Here is a 19,673-nt window from a genome sequence, read left to right on the forward strand (position 1 = left end):
TTAAATGTTTTAGCAGAATACCGTTTCGCACTTCTGCAGTCATACCAATAAAGTGTAAGAAGACTTTGAACAATTTTCAGTGAAGATTAATAACTGTCCATGATATGTAAACTACCTCAGTTTTTGGGCCTGGCATGGCCTAGCGCGTTAAGGCGTGCGCTTCGTAATCTGAGGGTCGCGGGTTCGCGCCCGAGTCGCGCCAAACATGCTCGCCCTCCCAGCCGTGGGGGCGTTATAATGTGACGGTCAATCCTACTATTCGTTGGTAAAAGAGTAGCCCAAGAGTTGGCGGTGGGTGGTGATGACTAGCTGCCTTCCCTCTGGTCTTACACTGCTAAATTAGGGACGGCTAGCACAGATAGCCTTCGAGTAGCTTTGTGCGAAATTCCAAACAACAACCTCAATTTTTTAATTAACGAGAACACTAATACAAAAAATAAAACAAAGACAGTAACAGAAACGCCATTAAAGCAGTGTTTGGAAACCCGATGTTTCCATAAATACGGAAAAGATGAAAGGTTCCAATGTAATCGCTGTGCAAAACTGAAAGTGCTAAATACACACTATATATATATATTTATGATCTCAGCTCTTTATAAAATACAAGACTGTTACTGAAAGATCAAAGATACTTATATTCGAAGCTATTTTGCCTGAAGAGATATAATATCTATGCAAATATCGTTATTATATCGAAAAACATATACTAGTTTTTCTTATATAAAAATACAAATATGTAGTTTTACAGTATATCTTTGCATAACTGGCTTCGAAGATAAGTCACAGTATATATTTAATTCATTAATTAAGGGTTATATGCATAAAAAGTATATTCATATTTAACTCATACAAAAATGTAAGAAAAGCTAACTAAGTTATGTTTCGAAGCAGTTTATCATAAGTCAAAAATAATTCGATCGAAGTGTTATTCAGAAGAGAAAAACGGTGGGAGCTTTTTTATTGAAAACATTGAAAAATAACATCAAAAGCTGAATTTCAGATTTCAAATTATATTTATTACAATAAATTGTAGCCTATCTTTTGGAAGTAACCTCAAGTACCTATTCCAGTGCAATGAGTGTCTTTCACATCTTTCACTAGATGTGGTAGGATTATCAACTAACTTTATACATGGACTCTTATATCTAGCAGGGCTCTAAGTAGACTTTTCTTGTTGATCATTTGCTGAGTTCTTTGGAGAAACATGATGACATATAACGAAAGCTTAACTTAATAAGAAATCGATTTTTACCAAAAATATAAAATGATGTAGTTATACGATAGGAGAATAAATATCCAGAGAATTCTCTGGTAACTTCGATAACAAGTTACAGATTATCCTCAGACGTTTTACATGGTGATCAGTAAAATGACAAAGGTAATGACAGATTATGCAAAAAAGCCTTACAGTAATATCAGCGGATAAATAAAGATTATGCAAAAACGCCTTACAGCAATATTAGTGTATAAATAAAGATGTACAGAAAAAGCGAAAATAATCTTTATGGTGCAATCATAAAATACGTTACACTGTTCAAATGGTCGGGTCTAGAAGACCCGTAAGAGATTTGTTATTTGTTAGAAAACGTGATGAAATAAATAAGTGTAGAGGAATAGAAAGAAGGTTTCTTTTGAATTTCGCGCAAAGCTATGCAAGGGCTATCTGTGTTAGCTGTCTCTAATTGTCACCACCACTCACCGCCAACTCTTGGGCTACTCTTTTACCAACGAATAGTGTGATTAACCGTAACATTATTACGCCCCCACTGCTGAAAGGGCTAGCATGTTTGGTGTGACACGAACTCGAACCCGTGACCCTAAGATTATGACTCGAGTGCTTTAACCATCTGGCCATGTCGGGTTAGAAGGAAGGTCATGACAATATACCACTAAGAACAGAATTATTGCATAATAAAAATCGCGCATTCTAGGATCAATGAAGACGTTGTTCGTGACTGGGAAGAACGAATTTCGATAGAAAATCTGAAGTAAAATTCTACATCAAGAATTAGTTGACTATACAGTAAAAACTGTTTTTCGTATTTATTAATTAGTTTGTTTTTTCTATAAAAATTGAGCTTAGAATTTATAAGTGTATAATTTCTGTAATCAAAGTTATGATGTAATTATTGAACAAGTACTTAAATATTATCTTTGATCCATATAAATGAGGATAATTTGAGATATCTATATCTTCAGTATTTTCTGGATGTTATTTATGTCAAGTTTCTGCATGAAATGAATTTTCACAACGTTTTGCGAGAAAGAAGGTATAAGGAAACTCGTTTACTTGTTTTTGTATTTCAGCTTGAGCGGAACTTTACGTAACAATAGGCTACAAGTAGACCAGAGACACTAAAGCTCAGACTTAACATTATTTACATTAGAAATTCTGACCAGAGGGATGGCAAACAGTAAACGACCGCCAGAGCCTACAGGGATATTGTTAATAGAATAACTGGATTTTCTTTCATAACGCGCCCACGCCTGAAGTGCATAACGAGTTCATCGGCATATCGCTTATTTTGTTGAGTTGCTGTTAAGCACAAGGCTACACAGTAGGCTATCACCGCTTCGTTCACAAAAGGTTATCGAACCTCAGTTTTTAGCGTTATAAGTCCTCAGGCATATTTTTGAGCCAACTAGAGAAATAATGCAGTCTGGAACACCAAACCATTCAATTTGCAGTCCAGTATTTTCACCATCAGATAGCTTCCGATCCAAATCACATTAGGCTTAATGTAAATAATTATTATTTGACCACTTTAAATGATTTACACCACTTAATCAGTGCTAACACATTCTGCCAATAATTTTTTTCGTACTTTTTTCAAGATCTAACTGAAATTCGATGTTGTTATTAGATAAGATAGGCTATTAATTTTTTAAAAAATATGTATGTGTAATGTGCATTTTAAAACATTCTTTAAACTTTCAAACGTAAACTGCTTTGTTTGTAATTAATAAAGTTCCAGTATTGTACCTTATATGAATGAGCCATTGAAAATCGACTTACTCTCTTCGTTCGGAGCTATTATCCTTATTTATAATTATTAGTAATTTCTGCTCGGGAAAAAAAGTTACGTAAATAGATCAAAATTACAAAGTACCTTACAAATTAATAAAACCAGGTGTTTAAAATAAAGTGGCAAAAATATAAATAGTGTCATAAATTATTAAACAAGAAAATATATATAATGAGTAGCAAGTAGTGATTCAACAGTTTAGTATGCCCTATTATTATTATAATTTTTTGTTCACGTTGATGTATGAGTTCTATCACGGAAATACATAATGGCTTCTTTACAAAATAAAATTATTCATTTAAGTGTTTTTACCTTCTTCACATAATTTTAAGACAACTCAAAAGTAAACATTTTAAAACTTAACTGATCATCACGCTTTTGCCCGTTTTAAGTCTTACACTATTAAATTAGGGACGGCTGGCACAGATAACCCTCGTGTAGCTTTGCGCGAAATTCAAAATCAAACAAACAAGAATTGAAAGTAATATTCGGAGGCCAGGTGGGTTAAGGCGTTCGACTCCTAATCTGAGGGTTGCAGGTTCGAATCCTGGTTGGACTAAACATGCTCGCCACTTCAGTCGTGAGAGCGTTATAATGTGACAGTCCATCCCACTATTGGGTGGTGATGACTATCTGCCTTCCCTCTAGTCTTACACTGCTAAATTAGGGACGGCTAGCGCAGATAACCCTCGTGTAGCTTTGCGCGAAATTCAAAAACAAACAAACTAAGATTCGGTTATTTTAAAAAGTGGAAAATATGTGAAATATGTGTATTTAAACAACTGATAACTCGGTACGTATACTGTAAAATATTTTGACTTTAACAATGTCGGTTGGAAATAGCTTCTAATAATTTGTTCAAATTATATCAAGTGATGAAAATCGATATAAAAGAATCTTCTATTTTTTTATACTTACTGGACAACATAATAATGTTTTCAAGAAATCGTTGTATCTGAATTCATTCTCTGTCTATATGAATAATTTTAATGCATCTTCATAAGGAGGATGTTTTTTCATATCTTTTAGTATTCGAGCATTTAATAATATCAATTATTATTACTCATATTTTTCTTAAACTTGTCTTTCTAAAGTTATCTTTTCGTCTTTGATTTTACGGTTTGAACCAGATGTGGCAAATTATAAAGTTATAATTTAAATGTTGAAAGTTGATGAAGCACTGAAAACCAATAGACAAAACATAAGTGGCAAACATTTCGTAAACTGCAGATTGTTTCCTCCAAATTCCTCTTAATTTGTCCATTTTGAATTTTAAACCAAGAGTCTCTTAAAATAGGATTTCATAGGTATCATTTGTCTCACAGAAGTCACTACTTTGAAGTGAGTTGAGGGAAACTGAGTAAAAAGGGTTCTAAGCTCGGCCTTATTCCTGTCAGCTTCATATTCGAACGCTGTTCTGTAACAAAATACTTTAAACCACAGATAAAAATATACTGATTCAATTGCATCATTTTATCTCACACATCAGCTCGTTAGAGTTTCTATTAAGGTTTTAAGTATTACTGTAGTGAGTACGATGTTGAAATGTACTGAAGGATAAGATATGTAACTCTGAATGAAATAAGACTGAAATTATTTGAGTAAAATTATAGACTCCAATAAAGAATCTAACCCTCTGTTTAGTGAAAGAAATTTCACTGAGATAGTTGATGTAAAAGAAATGTGTATTGTTCCTTTCATAATTGTCAATAATACATAAGTGCTGTGTCGAGTTAGAATACTGAGAGAATGTAGTTATATTATTTAAACAGTAAAGTATTTTAACCAATATTATTATACTCCTGATTTCGTAGAACTGACACTAAAGTAGCTTTTTATTTTAATATGAAATATTATTTGACTTTATTTCTAAATTAGGTGTATTATAGATTATTGACTACATTATTATAGTTGAAATGCATTGTCAATAATCCAACAATCGTAGGATGTTGATAAATGCTGATTTATTACTATGAAAAGTAAAACAAATAAATTACATTTTAAAAGTTATTGTTTTGAACACCAATCCTGAAGGAAAAACACTGAAATGTAAAGATATCATCGAACTTTAATAGAATGAAGCTCATATGAAATAACTTTGTCACAAATAATCGAATAACATTATTTATGCGACATTTTTGGCTGAGTGCCGAATCCCCGAGGTAATTAAGAATACCATGGGTTGTGTAGAGACGCATTCTTTTTATGATATGCAGTATAGGGGACGTTAAGTTTTGGCAGTTTTTGTGACTTATTACACTACTTTGACGGAAGTTATGAGCGACAAAAGCTCTTGAAGGAAGATCGTTATTGGATAGAAGGAACCCTAATGTTTCCGCCCCGCAAATGGTAGAAAACACACGGGTAGAGATTGAGAATTTTGCCCAAATTGACATGACCACCGGTCTGGAATGATCAGTAAGCAGAGACAAAGGTAGGAGGAAATAGAATCGCGTGTTGGTGTACACGCTTGGATTGGTAACAATCCATGAGGAAAGAAAAGATCCATATTCGTGGTGGTTTTTACTAACAAACAGGAAAATATGACATACTAGTATTAGTGTATTTTTAAGAGTGTCAAAAGTTTTTTTTGGGGGGGGCACTTTTTACGAAGTGACTTGTTCAATTTATTAATGATGTAATTACTTGCATACATTTTATTGAACTCTTATCCGGTGGTTATTGTAGACTATGCTTGTACTTCTCAAAATATATATTCTACGTATTCTACATTATTAACAAATGAAATATTTTAAAATATAAATATTTGTATCTAAATTACATTATAAAAATATATATAACTTTTTAAAAATTTTGCAATTCATTGATTATTTCGAATTAAGCACAAAACTACATGATGAGCTATTTGTGCTCTGACCACCACTGGTATCGAAATGCAGGTATTCCGCTGTGCCATTGAAGAGCAAATGTTGCAACAAGAAAAAAAAGTTTACTGCAAGTGTTTTTGATTAGCTAGCTCTGCCAAAGAGCCAGGTCTGCCTGAGGGAGAGAAATAACTGATTCGATAAGCGACTACTTGACTGAATATTATGTATTAATTAAGGTGCATTGGATAAGAGATTAAAGATGTGAGCTTGGAAGAGTACTACCACTATCGTTTTCACCGTAGTTGACAGAAACGTTACAAAATTATCTATTCACCTTCTTACTCTTCAGAAGTATTGAAGTACTGAAAAAGTACATTACAAAAAAGTAAGTGTGCAACTCAGTGGAGAAAATCTTTTCCAAAAACTTATAGTACATATATTATAATATATTTTACACTAGATGGCGCGTTATCACACATAGGATTGTTTGTAATTGAAGAAAGCCTTGTTCAAACCTATGAAGGATAGACGGAATTTTACTTCTAAAAGTTACTTGAAAATTCAGCAATGGCTTCCGGTATAGACAAAAGAGATGTTTATTATACGTAACAGCATACAATTTGTATGTATATAACATTGTTTAGTATATTCGTATCTCTACATTTGTTATTTATTGGAATACTTTGGAGAATTAAACATTATTTTTTTTTCTATAGCAGTGCTCACGTTTTACATTATTCATGTAACCTAGATTATATTTTAACTTGTAAAGTGGGTGTTTCCAGCAGCTTACTATTCAACATTGTCACCATGTGCCATACAATTGTAACTTAATGTGATAGAAGTTAACACTCATTATAACCGGATTTAGGATGGTTAGCTAGTGTTTAAAGTATCGTATATGCTTTTCTGTGCTTCAGTCTTAAATTTTAAGAAATAAAGAAAAGCATGTTAAGTTTCTAATAAGTTATGTTTTACATGCTTGATAGTCTCAAAAGCTTTTCTTTGGAACAAAACTTGTGTTTTCACTTATTCACACTCTGAAAAAGATAACGAAATAACAGTCGATTCTTGGGGATTTCAAATGTTTCCTAATATAATAATTTAAATTTCTGTTAAGTGTTATGGATTTTTAAGCATATTTAAAGCACAATTCTAAGATACATTCGAACTGTTTATATATATATAATTAATGTAAACATTATTCCACACAAGATTCAGTTGGTAAAATATTTATTGAAATGTTAGTTCTTTTACAGGGAAGACACAAGCAGTTTCAAAAACTTTACAAAAATTATTCTGTTTATACTAAGAGAAAAATAAAATATCGACAATCTAGGCAAATTTGTATATCGAGTATCAAATATTTTTGGTTAAAAATGAAACACTTAGCAACGAACTAACAACTTTAAAGCTAAGTCTTGCTTTGACAGTTTTATCTGAGACGTGATGAGTACGAAAAACCGAAATTGTAACAATAACAAAAAACAATTGAAAGTGTGTTCGTTCTCTAAATCAGTTAGATTTTCTTTTACCTTTAAATGTTTTATAAAATTAAAATTAAGAAAGTTTATTCACACAAGTAATTATGTTGATAATATGATTACTATCACTTAGAGCTCAGTTCTCCAATAACATTAGTATTACATTATACTGTGTTACATAGATTTCAGAATGAATTTGTTGAAGCTGTTTTGTACTTATTAATAGAAATATTGGCTGCAGTGTGAGTAAAACAGTTAAGTTGACTAAATGTTGGGATCTACAATGAACAAAATAAAAGCTATATACTTCTAAAGGAACACGGAAACTCCATTACTAAACTTTCCATTATGTCGTTGACTTCCACTCAACTATTGACAAGTAGAATCATTACAAACATGGCAGCAAGTACTGTAGGGAGTCCCAGTATCTTCTTGATGTGTGAGGTCATTCCTTATATCTCCCATGATTTTAACTTTTTGTTGCGGTATTTTCACGCCAGTCATAGCAGTAGGTCGAGTTTCACCAAAGGTTATGTGGTTATTAAATACGCATGGTTAAAATATACTATGTATTTTATCATTAAATGGACTGACATTTATATATTAATTTGTATGTTTAGCTAAATAATTATTTTAGAGCTATGAAATAAAAAAAAATTCAACACACAAATAATGGTTGCACTTAAAATGGTGGCTATCGATACAAAGGTATTAAATGCATAGAAAATTAGGTGAGTAATGAATTAGGTGGGCGGAGTGTAAATAGGTAAATCTCCATCGCTGTCGAATTTAAGTATCTTTGGTTTTGAATTTTAACAGTCGTCTTCAATAAATAAATTTTTGCATGCAGATTTTATATTTTTATAACGTTTCTTTAGCAGTTCAGGAATAGTTAATCACCCTTTATTTTTTATATCATAATATAAATAAGTGTATGAGTAATCTCACAAGGATTAAATAAACAATGTTTCTGCGAGTCTCTACTTATCTAAACAATGTAAAATATAAAGTTTTAGAAATTATCTCTGGAAAAGGACGTATATGAACCTTACTTATAGCACATTATCCACTCATGTCATCATTGTTTCTTTGCATGATCAGTTGATAAATATAACACTGTTATGTTACATTATAAAAGTAAATTATAAAAGCAAACTTATTTCATATAACTCTTACAATATTATTCAGCACTCAGCTAAATGCAAAATAATTTCCACAAAGTAAAATAATTAGCTTTAAAATTACGAACAGAATATTCCTATTTATTTCAACTAGTCGTACAAATATAAAAAGTGGTTACACAAGTCAGTCAGTCAACAATATTAACAATTTGTAAAATTTGACTGTACCCACGGACATAAAGTGTGTGTCACGCATAAATAATGGGCTCTCACATTCATAGTCTAGTAGGCTAACGAGCAGACCCGGCCTTAAAACAAATCTACTTGAATATACTTAATAATATGGCATTGTTTACATTTGTATCGATCATTTATTAACTAAAGAATTAAATAGGTTTCCATAACAAAATGATGTGTAGACATGAATATTTCCCAATATGTATCATGAATTTGGAAAGATTCTTTAAGATATTTATTCAGTCTCTTTTATAAAGGTTTTTAAAGCCATTCTCTCGTAGATGCCATCTTATTGTTCTTGAGTTGCATTCTGCGTCCATAAGGGCCTTAATCTGGTTCGACGATTGGCTGGTTTCGTGCCGGACCAGCCGTCGAATCCTCCTGCTCAAAGCCGGCGACATTTTCTTGGGCCGACCACTTGAAATTCTCCTTCCGTATCCCTCGGGCTCTTTTAAAAAAATATGCAACAGCAGTTTTACTGCGCCCAATCTTACCAGCGAAGGCACGTTCAGAGAGACCTTCTTTTTGCAACTCGACAATTTTGCCACTTTCAAACTCCGTCAACTTTTTAGCCTTTGCCATGTTTATACCCAATGCAACACAGGAGATGTCAGTGGGAGATATTGACAACGCTAATGCTTCAGCACAAATGACTAAATTTCGTTACGTGTTTACCGATTAACGCTTTGTTTCAGTGTAGTCTTAAACTTTTGACCAGCTAGTATTTCGGCTAATTTCATAGTGTTCATATTTTCCCTATTAAATGCTAAAAAAGTTTTGTATTTATATTAACCCTTTTCTTATTTTCATCTTTCGAAGCTCTGCTCAAATAAGTGGTTGAGTTTAACAACGCAAAATGCATATTTTTTCTTGATGTTCATTGGCCTAAAGATTTTGGCCAGCAATGTACATGTATGTATTTCTTTTCTATCGTACGCTGACATGACGTTCAATTTCAGTTGCGAATGTCTGATTCAGTCTCGGTTAGTGGTGAGCCAGAAAGTAACAGAATATTTTTTATAATGTGTGATGGATATGACGTATTTTGTCCAGGTGTTTCAGTAGCAGTAATGTTAATGCGAAAGCTTTTCAACATCCTGCTAACTACATTTTGAAAGCTTGTATTGTAGCCATATTACAATAGCCTGTTGTAATTGATCTATTTTCAAGAATCCTGTGATATTTCACACGATGAAGCATCCAAACGTCTTCTTTAAGGTCGATCCATGACTCATAAACCATTAAAAGTACTTTAAACTCTGGGATTTAATACAAAATGATAAATGAGTTACAAATTATGAGAATATTATATCTAACATAGGTTGAACCACATTTATCAGATGTTCCATTTGCACGTGGCTGATGCTATTTCGTAACAGTGATCTCTTTCTTGTCGTAGGTTTTGCATTACGTATTAAAATCATCGTTTAACTGTATAGTACATTGTAGATTTATACATATAGCTTATATTAACATGTTAACGAAGTCCTGATAAATACTGACATGACAGGTTTGTTGGGAAATATCTCATTTTTCTGGCTACTGCGTTAATTTGTATTGTTTGAGAAAAGTTTTTTTTTCGCCATACACGCTTGAAGGTTGTAATGCATATTCGAAGCAGCATTTCAAATTTCTGTAATAATTTAAGTTTCTAAGTCTTAAATTTGCCTGTATATTCTAGCAGTAAAACGATGTTCACAAAGTACACTTCATCTTTCTTTATAGATCCTTTACAACTGAAATTTAAATCTTAATGTTTATCGTCAGGTAATAAAATGTACTTTGAAAATGTGATGTACACAACTATATTCAAATATACTGTAACCAATAAAACCTTTTAAAGCTATTTAAAAACATCTTAACGCATGCAATAACACAAAATAATCATATATTTCTCAAAACGGTCTGCCACTGCGAACGAAATTTAATCTTTAGTCTTATCTTATAACATACGAATTATTCATATAAAACGGTATATATATATATATGTGTGTGTACGTGTGTGTGTATGTACACTCAAATGGAGTCGTTTATACAAAATAATTATGGGGAAATTATCAAACGCATTGAGAAATGCTTCCTATGATATAAGAACAAATGTTGTTTAAATTTACATCCAATATAGACACTTCTTAGCAAAAAATTTGGAGGTAAACTAAATTAGAGCCTCACATTTTGTGATTTCTTTCTTTTATAACATCGAAATCGTGTGAATCACTCAAGATTTAATAGTAGATTTCTTTTAGAATTGCATGTGAAATGACAGATAATATTTCAGTCTTAGTTCAATACTGCTGTACGATGATCGATATTTCAGTAGAGTTATACGTGTCTGTCGCTTTAGTTGGTTTTCTATAATACCCTATCGATGGTTTTGCCATTTGGCTCCAAAAGTAAGTGAGAAATAGGACGTTTCTTAATATACTTTACGAGTTGAATAGTAAGTTCGCCACGAAAATATCATACCTTCATTAAATTAAACGCGATTGGTCTGAGTCTAATAATTAGGCAGTTCCTAGACTGCTTAATTCATAACAAAAATCCTGTACGGTTGTTCTAAGTGATAATAAGTAAAGGTGTGTCGATATCACAATACAATACGAGTGTCGTATCGTGAAGCCGTGATATAATTGTATTAATACATCGTCCGATATGATACGATTTACGTATTTTCACAAAATTTGACAAGCTTTCAGTAAAGATTACAAAAAAATTAAGAATTTTTTTTTGCTAAGAATTTATGATTCCGTACATTTTGAGTAATACATATTGTCATCATTTATTTTATCAAAATCAATACATACAAAATAATATAACAATTTAGATAGATAGATAGATTGACTTTTTAACTTCACTTTACTTCTCTTGCCAGCTGCCATTTGCTTGATCAAACCCGAGAGTAAGAAAATGCACTGTAAAGTGTGAAATACTTGAATAAAACAAAGTTTTTACTAGATAATAAATTAATATTTTCAAACTTTTAACAAACCGTTGGTAAAACTTCTGTATCTAGATACGTAACGTATGAACTACTATGATGAGATACGCACTTCTTGTAATACGATAATTACTAAATTTACGCTCTATATAATATCCCATCAGTGGTTATGTAATATGCAGTTCTAATATTAAGACTATTTATTCATGATATATTGCGTTAAATGATCTTAACTTAGTAATTTATTCTAGAAAATTAAAAAAAGCTCAATATTCATATCATATTTCTTTAAAAACTATACAAAAAGCAAAGCATTTATGCTTGAAAGTTACTCGTTTGATGATAATTAATTACTTAGATTAGTACTAATATTGAATATTATTGATGCTTCTAAACTTCTTTGTCCTTCTGTTTGACTATCAAATGAACGTTGAATGCTGCCCTGATTACTCTCATATTGTTACTTTTATAAGTAAATCAGTGTTTGAAAACGTGGCATATTGCATTACGTAGTGCGTCATTCATTATAAGAAACAACACATATATAAAATGGCCCGGCATGGTCAGGTGGGTTAAGGCGTTCGACTCTTCGTCGCACCAAACATCCTCGCTCTTTCATCTGTGGGGGCGTTATAATGTGACCATCAATCCAACTATTCGTTGGTAAAAGAATAGCCCAAGAGTTGGCGTTGGGTGGTGATGACTAGCTGCCTTCCCTCTAGTATTACACTGCTAAATTAGGGACGGCTAGCGCAGATAGCCCTTGAGTAGCTTTGCGCTAAATTTAAAACAAACCAAACCATATATAAAATAAATAAAAGTTAAAATTCGTTATAGACTATAGTGTAATGAAATTACAAATTTGTTTTTCAAGTTCAAAATTTAAGTATCTAGAGATTAAGTTGAAGTATTCATGTATTTTTCAGTCACTTGTCTCGTTCTACTGATAGACATAGTGCAGACAGCACATTGTATAGTTGTGAACAAACAAATAACAACGAAAACAACAAGTTTATAGAAAACTATCATGTTTTTACAACTCAGTACATTAAATTTATAGTACTGTTAATTAACCTGTTTTCAAGTATCTCTAACGTCGTTTTCAAAGATGTTGATTCTTATGCTTATATGATAAATATTCCTTTATGTATTTAGATTATATGCATCTAGTTAAAGTAAACTGTATTTTTATCAAATGTTCCTATAAGCTTTGTTCTAATAGGCATCTAGTTAAACTAAACTGGTATTTTCATCAAATGGTCCTATACGTTTTGATCTTATACGATCTGGTTAAACTAATTAACATAAACTACAACACGCATTATTTTTATGTTCCATTAAAGTATCTGATACGTTTCACGTTCATGCATATATATATATATATTAGTTTGTTACAACTTAAAAACAAGCGGAAACAAAAATAAGTTAAAACAACAAATGCTTCACTAATTGGAACGATTTCAGGGTGCAAACTATCAGATCATCCCATAAGTAATGTCCAGTTTTAGGTTCAGAAAAAGAGAAAGAGTTGTAAACACTTTTAATGTTATTTAATCAATAATGTATATTTCATTATTATTAATTACTTCATTCCAACGATTCACAAGTATCTGAATGACACTTTTATAAACATCTTGGGGTTTGGAGGAAAAGAATGTAGAGAGGGTAGTTTTGACATCTTAATGTGTTCCAAGCTCTTTTCTGTGAAGATGGTTGTGCAAACTTCGGAATAGATGATAATCAGATGGGCCAAGGTCTGAAGAATAAGGGGGATGTGGAATTTTTTCCAAGTCTAGCTCTTCAATCTTTGCACATGTGATCCTTGTTGTACGGGGCAGTGCATTATTCTCATGTAACACAACACCTTTACCATTGATCAAAGCAGGCCTCTTTTCTTTCAGCACAACATTCAAGCGCTCTAACTGTTGGCAATAGAAGTCTGATGTAATCGTTACATTGAGTGGCAGCAACTCAAGGTGGATCACATCAAAAATATCCCACCAAACGCTTAACAAGACTTTCCTAGGGTAGAGGTCCATTTTGGGATATGCTTTAGCCAGTTTACCAGTACTGAACCATTGTCTGCGGCGCTTAACGTTTTCCATGTTTAGTCAGTAACGTGTCCACAAACGGTGAGTTACATTTATGACAGTGTAGAGAAGTGCAAATATTCACTCTTGCTCTAAGATTGGCTTCTATCAAATCATGGGGAACCCATTTTCCAAGTTTTGACACCTTTTCAAGCTGTTGCAGATGATGATGATCTGTTGAATAGGCTGAATTAAGTTTCTGTGCTAGTTCTTTAACTGTTACAGCATAATCTTCATCAAGTGAAGCCAGCAGCAATTCATCATTAAACTCAACAGGAAAATCTGAACGTGGCGTATCACTTTGCTGTAGTCACTTAATCTGAACTTCTGAAACCACCTTTGACATTTTATTTCATTGAGAGACTCCACACCATAAACACCTTGAATGTTTCGTGTAGTTTCTGCTGCACTATTACCTGTTTTAAACTCATAAAGCATTATATGCCTAATGTGCTCTTCAGACACATCCATCTTTGTAAGGGTTTATTTGATTAATGATCTAAAAAAGTGGAGTTGGGTTAGTTACTTTTATTTGTCTGAAAATTGTTATACAATTCCTACTACATATTTTCGTCATTAAAGCCTTCTACAAGGACAGAAGTGATGATACGCTTTCTGTATTAAATTTTCAGACATTACTTATGGGATGACCTGATATAATGTGGGATTTGGAAGTAACTGTTGAAGTAAAACCCACAGTGGGGATACACCGTCTATCAGTCTTGACCTCCATTCGCCAGTCTTACATAAGAAATAAAAGAGTAGCGATAGGTACAGAAATATATATATATATACGAGTGTATGTAAATAACTTTTTTTTATTTTTGCAAAAGAACATGTGCCGTGCATTTCGATCGTGAAAACTATGACATTAAAAATGATTAATACCGCAATGCAATGAAAGGACGATTATTCTATTGCACTGAGAAACGGATTATTTACAAATACGTTGATAGCATTCCGTAGTGTAAAAACTAAAGAATAAACAAACAGTTATAAACTTGGTTAATTGTGTTAGCTATTTACTAGATTCTCAAAAAAGTCGTTCGGTTGTAATGTATAGAGTTTTAACTGTCTCTTTTAGGAAAACCGGTCTAATGATAAGTCATAAGGAATAGGGAAATAAGTTTACCATAAAGCGTAAAAGGTATTCAAATGTTTTCAACGTTTAATTAAACTTATTGACAAAAAACAAAAAGAAAAAGAATGTGTAAACGTTCCACTTATCCAAGCACCCAGAAAACTTGGTAGTGTACTAAACAAACACAAGTCATTAGTTATCTGCAAACACTAGAATATAAATTACGAACTATGTTAATAATACAAATTGTTTTATTAGTGATCTTATGGTATAAATAATTTTTCATAGGCATTGTGATATTGACACTTCCTGTCAAGGTCTAGTGGTAATTAATAATTATGAGTGATGATAAATATCATTTCATGAACCTTAAAATAATCATATTACTTTGTTTAGAACAAGGTATTCTAGTGGTTCTTTATATTATAACAAACAATGCGGTGGTGACGGTTCTTCCACATAACCTAACATACTAATGATCCTGTTACAGATGCATTGGCAATACTGGTGCTACAAATTGATTTTACTTATACTGTGAGATGAGAGCTGTTCTTTTGAATAACTTGTGATGCCAGTGGTTCTTCAATAAACTTTGCAACATTAATGTGTAAATATCAGTGCTTTCAATGCATAAAAATATATTTTTACAAATGTCAGTCAAAACTTAATTATGGCGCTTAAAAATAATAAAACATTAACAAATGAAATAAATGCCAGGAAGATGAAATTTCATGGTAATTCCATATCTTTTCATAATAATTTGGAAAAATCAGGAAAATATAACCTCACCATAATATTATCTGTCCAATTCCTCCCTCTCATAGAACTCACATTTCACCTATATGATTCTGCAAACAATACGAGTGTGTTTGTGTTTTTCTTATAGCAAAGCCACATGGGCTATCTGCTCAACCCACCGAGGGGAATCAAACCCCTGATTTTAGCGTTGTAAATCCGAAGACATACCGCTGTACTAGCGGGGGGCACAAACAATACGAATTCATTATTGTAAAAAAAAATTAATTCGTTCCATAATCTGTTTTGCGCTGTGATACGAGAACGAGACCATTGCAGCATTAAAAACTGAACATTTTCTCTTGGTTGGCTAGTATTCAATAATTTGTTTTTATTGAAAATACATATAAAGCTCTTTGTACTAATACGCTTTTATCCAATAACTGTTGCTTAACCACGATAATATAAATCAATGATTTATTTTATTTTTTTTGCCGAGATCTGGTTAAATGTTAGTAATTGACCTGCAAAGTCATTTATTTTTTAATAATCTCTCGAAGGAGCAAAGGTGATTCATCAAACTTATTTCCAATAACACTTCGTGTTTTTTAAGTTCAATTAATATCTGAGTCATTAATAAGCGGCTAGGGCCTTCGACCCAAAATCTGAAGGTAGCGGGCTCGAATTATCTATTCCACCAAATATACTTTCCCTTTTAGTCGACTTATGGTGTTATTATATGACTATTCGTTGCTAAAAAGAGTAGCCCAAGAGTTTTCAGTGGGTGGTGATGACATACTGCCATTCCTCTGGTCTTAATCTGTTAAACTAGGGACGCCTAGCACAGGTAGCCCTCATATAGCCTTGCGCGAAATTTAAATCAAAACGACAACAAGAGTGTTCATATACCGAAATCGCCAGAGGAATAATATGTTTATTTTACGTGGTGTGACCTTATACTAGCAATGCTAAGGTGAGTGTTAAAGGTGGGATAGCTTCCTATTATTAACATCATTAATACAATTACAAAAAGACTCAACTATTTAATTGTAAGCAATGTGTGAATATTGTTATTAAATAGAAGAAAGTAGAGAGTTCATTACCTTAAAAGGAAACGTGGCGTAAAATAGATTGGTTTTTCTTCTTTTCAATTGCGTTCGGTAACAATCATTCCACATTTAAAATGAAAAGATTTTATGAAATTTACCAAGAAATGTGCATAGTTTTAAGTGTTAATATGTTTTTATTGAAAAACATCGTAAATTACATAATATTTGGCCTATGAGATTAACTATGTATGTATGTGTGTATACTCTTGTGAGGGGGTATGAATATTGAAAAATGAAAAGAAAATATAGAAGTTGACATCAGTACAGTACAAGTGTATTAAGCCTCTTACAAATGACTGGGCTGTGATTAGAAGCAAAAGGATTAAATGAAGTTCAAATTAAAGCACTCATAACCAGCTGAAGTCTCAGTGGATTTTACTTGTTAGTTGTCAGGCAATTTGGTTTTTATAGAGAAGAAACATTCTCTATAGGAAAAGTGATTAAAGTAATTTCCCAAAATAGCTGTGCTGTAACTTCTGCTATATGGTAACTCCTTACTCAAAACTAAACTAAAACAAAAAGAGGAAAAACACAAAATGCACAACTCTCTATTGTAGCTCTGAATGTTCAGAAACACAAATTTGAATATATGTAAGTAAGAAATACCAGATACAATGGTGTAGAAAGAAATATGATAATGCTAGTTTTACAAAGTATTCTTAGATTCATTTAGTTTTTTTTTTTGAGTAAATGGGTAGTATTCACAAAAATAGGAGAATCTGATATTACATCAGATGAAGTAAAGGTCTAACTTTACATTGAGACTGACTTTAAGAAAGAGACTGATTATTAAACTTAATAAATAAAATATATTTATTACTGATAACTAAATAGTAAAATCAAATACTAGAAATTGTTTCGTGTGTTGAAGAAGCGCGGGAATGAAGAAATAGAGAAGGTAGATACGTTCTATGCCTGATTCAACATTTTAGACTTGTTGATTGTAGGTAAATGTGGAAGCAAAACACACACTGCTGGCCAAAATCTTAAGGCCAATGAACATAAAGAAAAAAATATGTTGTTGCGTTGTTAGACTCAACCATTTATTTGAGTAGAGCTTCGAAATATGAAAATAAGAAAAGGGAAAATATAAATAAAAAAACGTTTTTAGAATTTAATAAGGAAAATGTGAACACTATGAAGTTAGTCTGAATACCAGCTGGCCAAAAGTTTAAGACAATACTGAAACGAAGCGTTAATCGGTAAACACGAAACGAAATTTAGTCATTTGTGTTGAATCATTAGCGTTGTCAACATCTCCCACTGACATCTCCTGTGTTACATTGGGTAAAAACATGGCAAAGGCTAAAAAGTTGACAATGTTTGAACGTAGCAGAATTGTCGAACTGCAAAAGCAAGGTCTCTCTCAACGTGCCATCGCTGGTGAGATTGGGCGTAGTAAAACTGCTATTGCAAATTTCTTAAAATATCCCGTGGGATAGGGAACGAGAATTTCAAGTGGTTGGCCCAAGAAAATTTCATCGGCGTTGAGCAGGAGGGTTCGACGGGTTGTACAGCAAGACACAAGCCGATCGTCGAACAAGATTAAGGCCCTTACAGACGCAGAATGCAGCTCAAGAACAATAAAATGGCATCTACGAAAGAAAGGCTTTAAAAATCGTTAACGTCTTCAAAGGCCACTTCTCCTTCCACACCACGAAACAGTTCGGTTACACTTTGCTGAGAAGCACCAAACATGGGACGCAGAAAAGTGGAAGAAGGTTTTGTTCTCTGATGAGAAAAAATTTAACCTGGGTGGTCCAGATGGCTTTCAACGTTACTGGCACGATAAGGATATCCCACCGGAGACATTTTCTACACGATACAGTGGAGGTGGTTCCATCATGATCTGGAACAATAAAGCTTCAGGTTATACAGGGGCGCTAAACACCAGCTGGCTACATTGGCATGTTGAAGAGAGCATCCTTATTGACTGAAGGCCCTCGCTTGTGTGGAAATGACTGAATCTTTCAGCAAGACAACGCTGCAATCCACAATGCCCGCAGGACAAAGGACGTTTTCATGGCAAATAACATGATTATTTTGGACCATCCAGCGTGTTCGCCCAAACTGAACCCCATTGAAAATGTTTTGGGGTGGATGGCAAGGGAAGTCTTTAGAAATGGACATCAGTTCCAAACAGTGCGTGATCTTCGTGAAGCCATCTTCACCACTTGGAATAACATTCCAGCCAACCTTCTGCAAACGCTTATATCGACCGTGCTAAACAAATGTTTGCAGTTATTCGCAATGACGACCGTGTAACTTACTACTGAGACCTCTTGTTGGGCATTTTCTACCCTGTTTAGGACTTCTTTTTGGTATGGTCTTAAACTTTTTACCAGCTAGTATTTAGGATAATTTCATAGTGTTCACATTTTCCCTATTAAATGCTAATTTGTTTTTTAATTTTTATTTTCCCTTTTCTATTTTCATCTTTCGAAGCTCTACTCAAATAAGTGGTTGGGTCTGACAACGCAAAATACATATATTTTTTAATGGTCACTGGCCTTACGATTTTGACCAGCAGTGTATTCACAAGCTTTAAGAACTGAGCTCAAGCTAGTAACAACAATATCATCAAAGATAAATCGAAGATAACCTAGTATCGTAATCTATCGAATCTAATAACTGACTTAAATAAAGAGCTACATATATATATATATATATATATATATATAATACACTATCACCTCCAGGCGTATACGCTACTCACATGGCGGGAGCTACTATAAAGTAATAAAAGGGGTGTGAAGATTTCATAAACCTTTTTCCCACGAGAAACTATTATTGTCGCTTTCCATGATGTTCGCGGGTTTACATGCCCGTCGCGCCAAACATGCTCGCCCTTTTAGCCGTGGGGGCGTTATAATGTTACGGTTAATCCTACTATTCTTTGGCAAAAGAGTAGCCCAATAGTTGGTGGTGGGTGGTGATGACCAGCTGCCTTCCCTCTAGTCTTACAGTGCTAAATTAGGGACGGCTAGTACAGATAGCCCTCGAGTAGTTTTGTGCGAAATTCAA

General features: G+C 33.1%; 1 protein-coding gene across 1 annotated transcript in view; it reads left to right on the forward strand.

Annotated features, from left to right (window-relative positions):
• LOC143258633 (metabotropic glutamate receptor 1-like) overlaps positions 1–19,673 on the forward strand; it is a 179,072-nt gene that overhangs the window by 48,575 nt on the left and 110,824 nt on the right. The gene's annotated exons all lie outside the window — the stretch shown is intronic.

This window comes from Tachypleus tridentatus, chromosome 8 (assembly GCF_004210375.1).
Source record: "Tachypleus tridentatus isolate NWPU-2018 chromosome 8, ASM421037v1, whole genome shotgun sequence".
NCBI lineage: Eukaryota > Metazoa > Arthropoda > Merostomata > Xiphosura > Limulidae > Tachypleus > Tachypleus tridentatus.